At 39.6% G+C, this 12,235-nt stretch overlaps 1 long non-coding RNA gene across 2 annotated transcripts in view; it reads left to right on the top strand.

The window, feature by feature from the left end:
* Positions 1 to 349: 349 nt before the first annotated feature.
* Positions 350 to 12,235, top strand: part of LOC114228323 (uncharacterized) — a 61,080-nt gene continuing 49,194 nt past the window's right edge. The window contains exon 1 of one of the 2 annotated variants that reach the window (XR_003614467.2): positions 350 to 520. This is a non-coding gene — a long non-coding RNA (uncharacterized LOC114228323). Of the gene's footprint in view, positions 521 to 12,166 lie in introns of those variants that run through there. The other variant, XR_008558553.1, reaches the window with a different exon arrangement.

Genomic DNA, 12,235 nt, shown 5'->3' with positions numbered 1-12,235 from the left:
ACTGAGGTCTGAATTCAAGCCCTGACCTTACTAGTTGAGTAAATGCTCTTCAAAGTTTAGTTTTTCTCATCTTTGAAATGTCAATAATGATGATGGTCTCAAAGGGCTTTTTTTGAGTATCTTATCTAATACAGGAGTAATATGCAAATTAGCTGTCACTCTGTCACAAAGATGGTGGTACCCATAGCCACAAGATGGCAGCACCCAATCCTCTTCACCCCGCCAGAGTCCCCCAGTCCCAGGGGCTGTGGCCGCTGAGAGTGGGCAGCGTGTGCGGCCTGGCAGAATGCTTGCTTTGTCGCCATGGCGATGAGGCAAGCGTTCCACCCTGGCTGCAGAGGGCCTCTGGGCAACTGGCATGGAGTGGCCAGGGGCGGGGGACAGGGAGAATGCTTGCGAGCCTGGCTGCAGATGGGTCTCTGTGCCACGGAGAGCCTCTGGGCAGTGGGTAAGGAGCGGCCAAGCCCTGCAGAGAGCTACTGGCACACGGATTCATGCTCAGGGCTACTAGTTAAATAAGGTAGTGTATATATAAAGTATCTAAAATTTGCCCCCAAAATATTTTCTCCTTTTTCCTCTGTTTTAATTATATTATTTCCACAATTAAAACATTTTCTCCATTATTCCTTTTAAGTACTCAGCTGGCTCCCTTAATAAGGAATCAAGATTTGAAAATTCAGAGGACTCCTGTTTGCTGTGCTCATCACTCTGAGGCCCACAGTAGACCATACTAATCAATCGTCATACTTCTTCCTTCTGAGTATAGGTAGAAACTTAGAACATGTCTCATGTTGGCAGGAGTTAAATATATATTTTCAACCCTTTATTGGATTCTTATGAGAAAGGTTCCAAATTCATACTAATGACAACAAAAACATGCTAGTTATATCTAAAGTCACTTCTGGAGAACTATTCTCTTTTATTTCCTAATGCATGTTTGATCTTTTCATTTTAGTCCTCATCAATTAGGAGCTCACACCTAACAATAACAACAACAAAAAACCTAATGAGAGTGTAATGCCATAGAATAATTTATACATATATGTATATATACACTTATCACATGCACAAACACATACTAATTGTGTGGCAAATTTAATTTTGTGCTAAGATGACAAAAAAAGAACAAAATAATAATTAATTTTAATTTCTAGGTAAACTAAATAAGAAAAGTTAATGTGAACTTGAGAATCAAGTTGGAAGGACTCACAAAATATAGACTGTGAATTAGGCTTCTATGGTTGTAATATATTTTTTAAAAAGATGTTGACATTCTAAGTTATGAGACTTGCATGAGCAACGGATGATGTTACCATGGGTAGCTAAATACTAATAAGAAGGAAGCAAAAGGAATTGGACATTGTTGAGCCTAATGGGCTGGGACACAGAGTCTGTTTGTTTCTCCAGGAAGCTACAGATTTAACAACCTTCCCTTCCCAATGTAAGGAGCAGCCTCCCATACAGGTTTGTGGAGGGGGATCAGTAGTAGGTAAACACATGCGCAATAGAAGTCAAATGGCAGAGGGATGTGCTTGACCATAGAGGCATGCCAGTCTCACCTGCGAAAGGGATCATGGGTTAGTGGTTGGACCCATCAGAAGCCCATGAAAGCTTGGGAAGTTGATCGGTTATCTTGAAAACATTCCTGGTTATAATCCCAGGCGAACAAAGATGTTCTCACTTACCCATTTGTTCATGCACTCTCTCTCCAGGGAGCAACTGAGCATGCGGGTCTAGCAGAAACCAGGGCCCACAGACTGCGGGGGCTCCAAAAGACTAATCTTTAACATAAAACAGAGACTCTGGACACTGGCCTTTGTTTTGGCCTTGATGAAGACAAGGCTGGACCTTTTCCATGGCAGGACAGACAAAGATGGGGCATTGGGAACCCAGCAGGGGAACTCTTTTGATTTTGCATCACAAATAAATCATCTTGTTACACCACAATCTTCTATTCTCTGGATCGTGTGGGAAAGTCTGATTTTCACCAATAATAATAACCCTAAATAGGGTAAAGGGGGGACCAGAATGGATTGAGAGTCTGAGAAAATGATTGGGTTACCCAAATCCTGGCTATCCAGATACAAATTTGCAGTACAAACTAAAGATACTGCAGATAAGTTATGATTTATCTCCATTTAAGTGGTGAATAAAAAATCCTGTTTATATGATTTATGGAGTCTGAGAAATGCACATTTCCTTTTGGAGAAATAACAAATGAGTGAGCACTTTGATCAAGAGGAACATTAATTTAGGAAGAAGATACACTTGATCTTGTACTTAATCAAGAAACACATTTCCCTAGATTTAAAAAAAGAAAAAAAATGAATTCAAGAGAATTAGGAATGCAGAAAGGTCAGAGCAAACCCAAGGCACTTTATAAAAATGGCAAGCTCAGCAGCCCTATGCAATGCCTGCTGTTTCCACAGCAGAGTTCTGGAGGGCCTCAGGAAGACAAAAGAGAGGAGGACCCTACTTTGTTACTATTTTACTTTAAAGTCAGCAATGATAATTTTTATTTAAAGCTGAAGTTTCAAACTTTTTAAGCACTTCAGGCAGAATTTCTCATCCCTGACACTCTAAATAATCTTTTGCAGGATTGTTCTTTGTTCTGAGGGCCTGTCCCGTGTATCGTAGGATACTTAACAGTATCCTTGATCTCTACCACTAAATGTCAGTCACATTCATACCTCCAGTTGTGACATGTCTCCATATATTGACAAATTTTCCCAAGGGGGTGAGCAAAAAAAACACAACCCTAGTTGAGAATCACTGACCTAAGACCTACATCCATCCTCCCCACCTCAGAAACATACTATCCTATTTAGAGCAGAAAATAAAACAGAATTGTTCTTAGGATACAGCCACATACATGTTCCTTTCACCACCCAAATTCTTTAAGAAAAGTATACTCCCCACTTCTTTGCCTTTCAATGAGTCTATTATAATTCAGTTCCCATCCCGATGATTCCTCCTGAAACCTTTGCGGATGAGACTAGGTGTCACGTCTCTTTTTGTTTTCACTTATATTTTTGCCAGTCAAAGAATTTACCATGCTGCATTGCAAATTTGTTGTTAACTTTCCTGTCTCCTTTTACAGGTAGATGGTCCCTTAAGGTAAGAACATCTTTCTCATCCATCTATTAATTCATAAGGCCTTAGACCAACGTGTTCTGAATAGGCCGACTGAAAAGTAAATTGCAGCGTGAAGAAATGAATGAATATGAGATTTATATCTCTGATGTGATGTAAAACTTTGAGGAACTGGAAGATGAAATATAGATATAGAATAATTAAAAACCAAACTAATCTGGTATTCAGAAGGAAAGGAAAGGAAAAAAAATTCAGGTGGAAGAAACTTCATAAAATTTGCACAGACTTGTACTGTGAGGAGTACACAGAAAACATAATCACCACCTCTGCGTTTCTTCTGTGGTCAGTGGGTTACTTTGCATGAAACTAGGCTTCCCACCTAGAGGGAAGCCAGGGGTTTATGCAGATTCACTAGGTTGGCAAAGCAGAGGAACCATGAGAGTTGGGATGAATCACCACAAATTTCTAGTCTCACCTCTTCTTCATAAGAAATTCATTTTCCACTCTCCTTATCAAATTGTCATTTTAGTAGCTTAGAAAACCTCTTGTGAGAATTCATGTCTATTTTATGTTGCAAATGATGATTATTTAGGCACCTGAAGATATTTTGCCCTGGCCAAATCTTCTCTTTTATATGATAAACATTCCCAGTAGTACCTTCACCTATTCTCCCAGTGGCCTGATCTGGACTCCTCATCAAGCTATATTCAATTGAGCAAAAGACTGGGAGGACCCTAGTCGGTTTGGTTCAGTGAATAGAGTATCGGCCTGCGGACTGAAGGCTCCCTGGTTCGATTCTGGTCAAGGACATATGCCCATGTTGCAGTCTCGATCCCCAGTAGGGGTCGAGCAGGAAGCAGCGGATCAGTGATTCTCTCTTATCATTGATGTTTCTATCTCTCTCTCCCTCTCCTTTCCTCTCTGGAATCAATAAAAATATATTAAAAAAAAAAAAAAAAAGACTGGGAGGAAATCATTGTGGTTTTGAATTCAGTGTTAGCTAGGCTTTCTAATCTTCTCCTTCCTCATCCATAAAGTTGGGGTAATTTACCTTCTATGGATTCTTATAAGAAATACTTGAAATAATGTAAAGAGTGCTTCAAAGTGATTGGCACTTAGCAAGTACTTCAGTTTCCAGGTTTCCTCTCTGTTCCACACTCCTCCTTCTCTTGCACTATCGTTGAACCTATTAGGGCAAGTTACTTAGAAATAACATCCTAAATAGAATTCAGACCCACACCTTTATCATTTTGCCTCCTTGGCAGAATTGCTCTCACTACTCCCACAGCAAGACAATCAAGGAAATTTCTACTGCTAATAATTATGACTCTAAAGTGCTTCCGCCAAGCCCATCTCTTGAGGAAATAGTTCATGTTCAGGACCATTTTGCATTCATCTCCACTTGAAAGTATGTTGTTTGTTTCTACGACAGGATACCAGGAAATTAAAATTTTTGGGAATCTCTTTGGTAAGATCCTGGTGTAATTTAAGTTAATATTTGTGTGTGTGTGAAGCTCTGTTCCCTCATCTATAAACCAAGGTAGAATACAGTGATGATATGTTGTTCAGCTCTAATATTCTCAGAGCGTAGGTGTGAAAAGGCAGAGGAACTACATAGGATGAATAGACTTAGATCACAAGAGATTGTTTTCTAAAAGACATTAATAATCTCTATTTGGCCTGTGTATGGGAGCAATCTATTGCTGCAGAACAAAATACATCCAAAATGTAATGTATCAAAAAAATGTACTATTTTCTTTCATGGTTCTGTTGCATCATGGGATCTCTTATGTGATTGGGCCCCCATGGCAGCTGTGCCTGGAGTGAGCTGGAGGTTTGTCTGGGCAACAGGCAACACAGCTGACTCACAGTCGATGCTCCCTTTCACTGACTGCAACTCAGGGGCAGCCAAAAACAGAGCAGCCGCACATGGCCTCTCCCTGTGGTTCCCACAGCATTGCTGCTGGTTTTCAAAAGGCAGGAGACAGAAGCTTCCAGGTCAGTTAAGTACCACAGCATCACTTCCACCTTCTTCTATTGGTCAAAGCACTTAGATTCTAAGAGGAGAAGTTATAAACTTCCCCTCTCAATGGTGGGAGAGTTGTAAGATCACATTGCAGAAGGGAAGGGGAAGGGGGAATGTTTCCACACCATGTTTGGAAAATACAATGTACCACGTTGTAGTTATGAGACAGATAGAAGGACATTTAATGCACAGACACTAAAAATATTTGCATAGAAAACATGAGTCAATTATGAATCCTAGTGATGTATACAAGTGATCATTGATTGCTGTTGGTTTATGGCCACAATAGCTACCTCATCGGGTGTCCTCATTTCTCAGGATGCAAATTTAGCAATGAAAAAGTAGTCAACACAATTAGGCTTTAAGGGTGATTCATAAAAAAAAAAAAAAAATAATAATAATTGGGGTTCAGATACCCTTTACTTTAGAAACATTTGTTGGGAGGATAAGTATGTGTTTGTGAGTCTGTGAAAATATAGCCATTTACTTTCTTCGTAATTGTAACATATTCACAGATTTAGCAAGGTGAATAAATAAACAGATTGACTTCTGTTTTTCTGAAATTATTATTTAAATTAAGTCAAAATTGTCACTCCATAGACAGATATAATTTTATACTTAATTTATAGATAATATTGATTAGACACTAGCTTTCCACAATTTCCCCTTATAGCATAGCCATCTAACAAGAAATATTTATATATTTTTATTTGGTATGACAGTGTACAACCAAATTCAGCATTTCACTGTAGCTCTGTTTAAATTTACTCTATTATTAGGTTTAAAATGTTTAAAATATGTGATGACTTTGCTAAAGCCAGGTTTTAGCTTCTAGGAGAAAAGAGCTGAATTTATAAGACCATGAAAATAATAGTTCTCTAGTTAGATAAGGAGTTAACATTTGCACAGTAAAAATGCTGTTTTTGCAAATTTATTTGCTCTATGTTTTCAAATGGAAGATTTAAAGTTGGATTTGGCTATGGCTGTAGATTCAGACAGATCAACTCTTTAATGTGGAGGAGATTTCATTTCTGTCAGGAACAGGTTTAGGTTGGTTTCCCAAAATTCCAAGTGAAAACTAGAGAAATTATTCAGAAATTAAAACACACATGGTTTAAAGTATTGGAGAACTACCTAGACCAGTGATGAACTGCAGTGCCAAGCCTAGAGGTAGAGAAACCTATACAAGTGGAGCCAAATTTTGCCTTTTGCCTGGTGGCAATTGCTAATACTGAAAGTGGTGGGTGAAAAAGACGAGCAGCACACTCAGCAGCTGTGTGGAGCTGGCGATACAAACACTGGAGTTTAGAGCCTTCAGTGGCAGGTAAGGAAATGCCCAGGTAATAGAATTGCAAACACACCCACAAGAAACAAGTGGTCATTATGTTTTTTGAAATAAAAGACAAGATAGTGAATTTCAACAGAAAAATAGTGATACTCAACAAAAAAATGGGATAACTATAGAAAATCTAGTGGAATGTCTAGAATTTAAAAATATAATTACAAATTAAGGACTCAAAAAGCAAGTAAAGATAAAATTAAGAAACTGAGAACTATGTCAAAGGAAAGCATTCTATCTTCTAGTGCTCTGTATCTTAGTCCAATTTTATCTTCTCATATATTTTGTTCTTTTATTTATTCCTGGTAATGGTTAATTTTATTTATGCATTTATTTATTTTATTTTTAATTAAAGTTTGCATTCAATGTTATCTTGTATTAGTTTCTGGTGTACAATATAGTGCATAGACAATCATATACTTTACAAAGTTTTCTCCCAATATTTCCAGTACCCGCCTGGCACCATACATAGTGATTACAATATTATTGACTATATTCTCTATGCTGTACTTAACATCCCTGGTTAATTTTGTTTCCACTTGACTTGGTCACAAGGTGCCCAGACATTTAGTAAAACATTACTTTTAGTGTGTTAATAGGTGACATTAATATTTGAATGGATTGAATAAAGTAGATTATCCTTTCTAAGGTAGATGGGCCCCATCCATTTATTTGAAGACCTGAATAGACTAAAAGACTGAATAAGATGAAACTCCTTTTTCCTGACTATTGAACTGGGACTTTGATCTTTCCACACCCTTAGACTCAAACTAAAACATCAACTTTTCTTGGGTCTTAGCTTGCAGGCTTGCAAACTGGAACTTACATCATCAGCTTTCTTTGTTCTCAACCCTTCAGACTAGGACAGAAACTATACACTAATTCTTTTGAGTCTCCAACTTGTTGATATATATCTATCTTATATAATAAAGGTCTAATATGCTAAGTGTCTGGTCAACTGGTTGGCCGTTCAACCAATCAAAGCATAATATGCTAATGATATGCTAAGGCAGCTCAACCTCTCACTATGACATTCATTGACCACCAGGGAACAGATGCTCCAACCAGTAGGTTAGCTTACTGCTGGGTCTGGCTGATGGAGACTGAGCGAGATGGGCTGGACACACCCTGGAGCCCTCCAGCGGTGTCTTCCCGGCTGGCCAACATCCCGTGTCTCTCCCTGGCCCTGATCCTGCACCAGTGGGGTCCCTCAGCCTGGCCTGTGCCCTCTCACAATCCGGGACACCTTGGGGAATGACGGAGAGCTGGTTACGGTTGGATCCCTCAGGCCAGGCCGGGGGCCCCACTGGTGCACAAATTCATGCACTGGGCCTCTAATACATGCATATATATATATATATATATATATATATATATATACACACACACACACAATTAAAAGAGAAATATGTAAATTGACCATACCTCCACAACACTCACCAGCCAATCAGGAGTGAGTATGCAAATTAACCCAACAAAGATGGTGGGTTAATTTGCATACGCAGGCACCAAGCGGCTGGGGGCAACATGCTTGCGTCATTGCCATGGAGACAACACAGGCGTTCTGCACCACCCCAGCTGCTCCAGGCCTCTGGGCAGCATAGGAAGGCAGAAAGGTGGCTCCAGGACAGAGCGAAGGCAGTGCCAGCAGCCAGGGGAAGGAAGGCCCATTCTTGCATGGATCTTCATGCATCGGGCCTCTAGTCCTATCTAATAAAAGAGTAATATGCAAATTGACCATCACTCCAAGACACAAGAGGGCGCCCCCATGTGGTCAAAGATGGCTGCCCACATGTGGACACAAGATGGCCACCACAAGATGGCCTGCAGGGGAGGGCAGTTGTGGGAGATTAGGCCAGCAGTGAGGGCAGTTAGGGGTGACCAGGCTGGCAGGGGAGGGCAGTTAGGGGTGACTGGGTTGGCAGGAGAGGGCAGTTGGGAGGGACCAGGTTGGCAGGGGAAGGCAGTTAGGGGTGACTAGGACAGCAGGGGAGGGCAGTTAAGGGCAATTGGACTGGCAGGGGAGCAGTTAGGCATCAATCATGCTGGCAGGGAGTGGTTAGGGGGTTATCAGGCTGGCAGGCAGAAGCGGTTAGGGCGATCAGGAAGGCAGACAGGCAAGCAGTTGGGAGCCAGCAGTCCTGGATTGTGAGAGGGATCCCAGATTGGAGAGGGTACAGGCTGGGCTGAGGGACACAACCCCCCCACCCCTCCCCCGTGCATGAATTTCATGTACCAGGCCTCTAGTATACTAATAAAAAGCCTACGTGGTGTCTATGCCTTTCTGCCTTCCCATGCATTATCACAAGATAGCCGCCCCCATGTCTTCACAAGATGGCTGCCACAAGATGGCTGCCCCCACGTCATCACAAGATGGCTGCCCCATGTCATCATATGATCAGGGGAGGGCAGTTGGGGGCAAGATCAGGCCAGCAGGGGAGGGCAGTTGTGGGCGATCTGGCAGGCAGGGAGGGGAGTTGTGGGCGATCGAGCTGGCAGGGGAGTAATTAGGCATCAATCAGGCCGGAGGGGAGCTGTTAGGGGGTGATCAGGTGAGCGGTTAGGAGCCAGTAGTCCCAGATTGGAGAGGGTGCAGGATGGGTTGAGGTACACCCCCCCAGTGCACAAATTTTGTACACTGGGCCTTTAGTGTGTGTGTGTGTGTGTGTATATATATGTATATGTGTGTGTGTGTGTGTGTATATATATATATATATATATATATATATACATTTTATATATATATATATATATATATATATATATATATATATACACACATTTGTACACACACACACACACACACACACAATTAATTCTATTTCTCTGGAAAATCCTAATACATCATTGTATCCTTCTATGCTGAACCTTTCCCAAATGGCACATAAACAAGCTCTATTATCTTTGCCCATAACCTCAGTTTCTCCTTCTGCTTACTGACCATTGGTTGCTTATTCCTTGGGTATGCTTTTTTGTTCCCACTTTTCTTTTTCTGATGTTGAGGCAGTGAGGTGAGAGAAGGGAGTTGGAGATGACCAGTAATCCAAAGTTTTTACTGAAGAGTTCAGGTAAAGGCTAAACATAGCACCTATCAAATTCCTAAAATCTACACAATAATTGTTGTCTTCTGGCCTTTAAATTTGATAAATTGACTTGAGCCCCTGGCAACCACCATTATCTTTTTTGTCTTTATGAATTTGACTATTCTAAGAAATGATGCCTTGCACTAACTTGATCTTATAGATAATTTTTAAAAAAGAATATTCAGTTTACCTTGGTTATTTACTTGATTTCTAAGGAAGTATCCTTTGTCTAAATAGACAAGTTTTTAAGCACCAGTATTTTGTAAGTATGCTTTTAAACTGCCAGGCTCATAGGATCTTGATCTATCATGTCTGCAAGACCAAAAAATATATGTCAGTTCATGCACCAAGCCACCAATAGCATAGCAAAGAGTAAAGAATATGTACACACACTGACATTTGAATTCATACAAGGTGAAAATTTTATTTCCAAATGACATCTTTGCTTTCTGAAGAGATTTTATTGAAATTCATGTTTGGAAGATGACACTGCTCAAAGAGCCACATTCTCTGGGTCAATGCTACCTGTTTGACCAGTGAGCACTTAATTGTCAGTGCCTTTCAATAAAATGGGGGTACAGTGTTTCTCCTGGAGAAGAGTAGTAGTAGTTCCATGTGTTTTGTTCTATTCTTCTTCTTGGGTAGCTGATAATGCTACTTTGACTCTGAATATTGCCTATTACCTCTCTAACTTTTGCTCAGGAGTGGAGGTTTTTTTTGGTTTGTTTTTGCTTGTTTGTTTGTTTTGGGGTGTTTTTTTGTTGTTGTTTGGTAGAAATGTTGGCATGATGCAGGCAAATGAGGGAAAATATTACTTAATTCTGTGTAAATTGAATAGCTTGGCTTAGAGCTGAGCTCATTTCTATTTGTAAATGAATCTCAGAGAAAGACTTGTTCTGTATCCTGACTGTCATTTTTGAGTTTTATATTTGCTGACTTACTCTTCCAACTCCCATTTTTTATCTGAAAATTAAAACAGTATTACATCCTCTTAAAGTGAGGAATATAGACTATGAGTATATAGAGTATTGAATATGTATTAATATAGAATCTTATATATTCTTATATAATCTAGTATTTTAATATAGAATATGACCCTCTGTAGAAACCTAATAAATTATAGCTATAATAAATTTTACAATATTATTTAATACTTTTTGTCAGTAAATATCTTTTTAAAAATTGTTACAATTGTGGTTAGATCACACATAACATAAAATTTAGCATCTTTCCAAAACCGGTTTGGCTCAGTGGATAGAGCCTCGGCCTGCGGACTCAAGGGTCCCAGGTTCGATTCCGGTCAAGGGCATGTACCTTAGTTGGAGGCACATCCCCAGTAGGGGGTGTGCAAGAGGCAGCTGATCAATGTTTCTCTCTCATCGATGTTTCTAACTCTCTATCCCTCTCTCTTCCTCTCTGTAAAAGATCAATAAAATATATTTTAAAAAATTTAGCATCTTAACCATTTTAAGAGTATAGTTCAATGGCATTAAGTCCATTCATATTGTTGTGCAAACCATTACCACTATCCATCACTATAACTCTTTCATCTTGCAGAACTGAAACTTTATACCCATTGAACAAATATTTCTCATTTCATTTGAGCAACCACCATTCTACTTTCTGTCTTTGTAAATTTAACTACTCTAAGGAACTCATATTCTTCTTTTTGCTCAGTTGATTAATAAGACTTCCCTTAGGTTTCGTCGATGCTAAAGTGTATTTGAAAATGTACTGTGTCTCTTAGATGATCCATGTTTTGTTTATCCATTTATCCACTGATGGACACTTGGGTTGCTTCCACCTTTTAGCTGTATTGTAAATAGTGACAATGACAGTGAAGGTTGCAACAATGGCTGCCGCCTCTGTGTCTTCAATCAGAATTTACAATTAGCAATCAGAGCACAGATCCCTGATATTTGAAGGACAGGATCTGTCCTGGTCCCTGCAAGCTGCAGCAAAAATATATACACAGCTGCCTGCCACATGACCAGGGTTAGAAGATCAGTAACTGCTACCAAGCTAAGAGACAAAATTGACCCAAATTAACTACGATTTACCATCATCCAGGCCTTCCGCTAGAAGTTTCAAGCCTTCAAATTGAACCCAGAGTTTCAAAACAGTCACATGAAATAGATTATATTAAATAAAATTGTTGTCTAGATGGGGAGACAGATTCCTGGTCTTTGTACTCTTCCATCTCCCAGGAATCCTCAGTATATATAAAAAAAATCTAACTCACAGATCTAAATATTTCTCCTTAAATATTTCAAGAGAAAAAAAATGTATTTGAAAAAAATAAAAGCAATTTGCGCTTTGCTTTTCTTCACATTTATTCCCTTCAATTCATTCATTCATGGAATGTCTGCTATTTTATAGTCCTCTGAGATTCCAAGGCAAATAAATAATACAACCACCTGTCTTCTAAACATTTCAATTCTAATAGGAGAGACAGACATAAGTAAACAACTAGAGTTCCATGTAAACAGTGCTTTCATTGAACACTGCACAAGCTCCAGGGTGTTGTGCCTTCTGCTTTGCTGAGAGGGATATCCTTGGCAGAGATCAGAAAATATCTTATTTAACCCACAGCTATTTCCTTCATGTGAGTGATTGGTGATACCTGGGTAACCTTTCTGCTCCTTCTCTACCGTAGCTGCTTCACCCCCTTTCCTGTAAGGTTCTCTAAGGAAG

This window comes from Eptesicus fuscus, chromosome 16, assembly GCF_027574615.1.
Source record: "Eptesicus fuscus isolate TK198812 chromosome 16, DD_ASM_mEF_20220401, whole genome shotgun sequence".
In the NCBI taxonomy this organism is placed as follows: Eukaryota; Metazoa; Chordata; class Mammalia; order Chiroptera; family Vespertilionidae; genus Eptesicus; species Eptesicus fuscus.
This window is presented reverse-complemented; position numbering and strand designations above follow the sequence as displayed.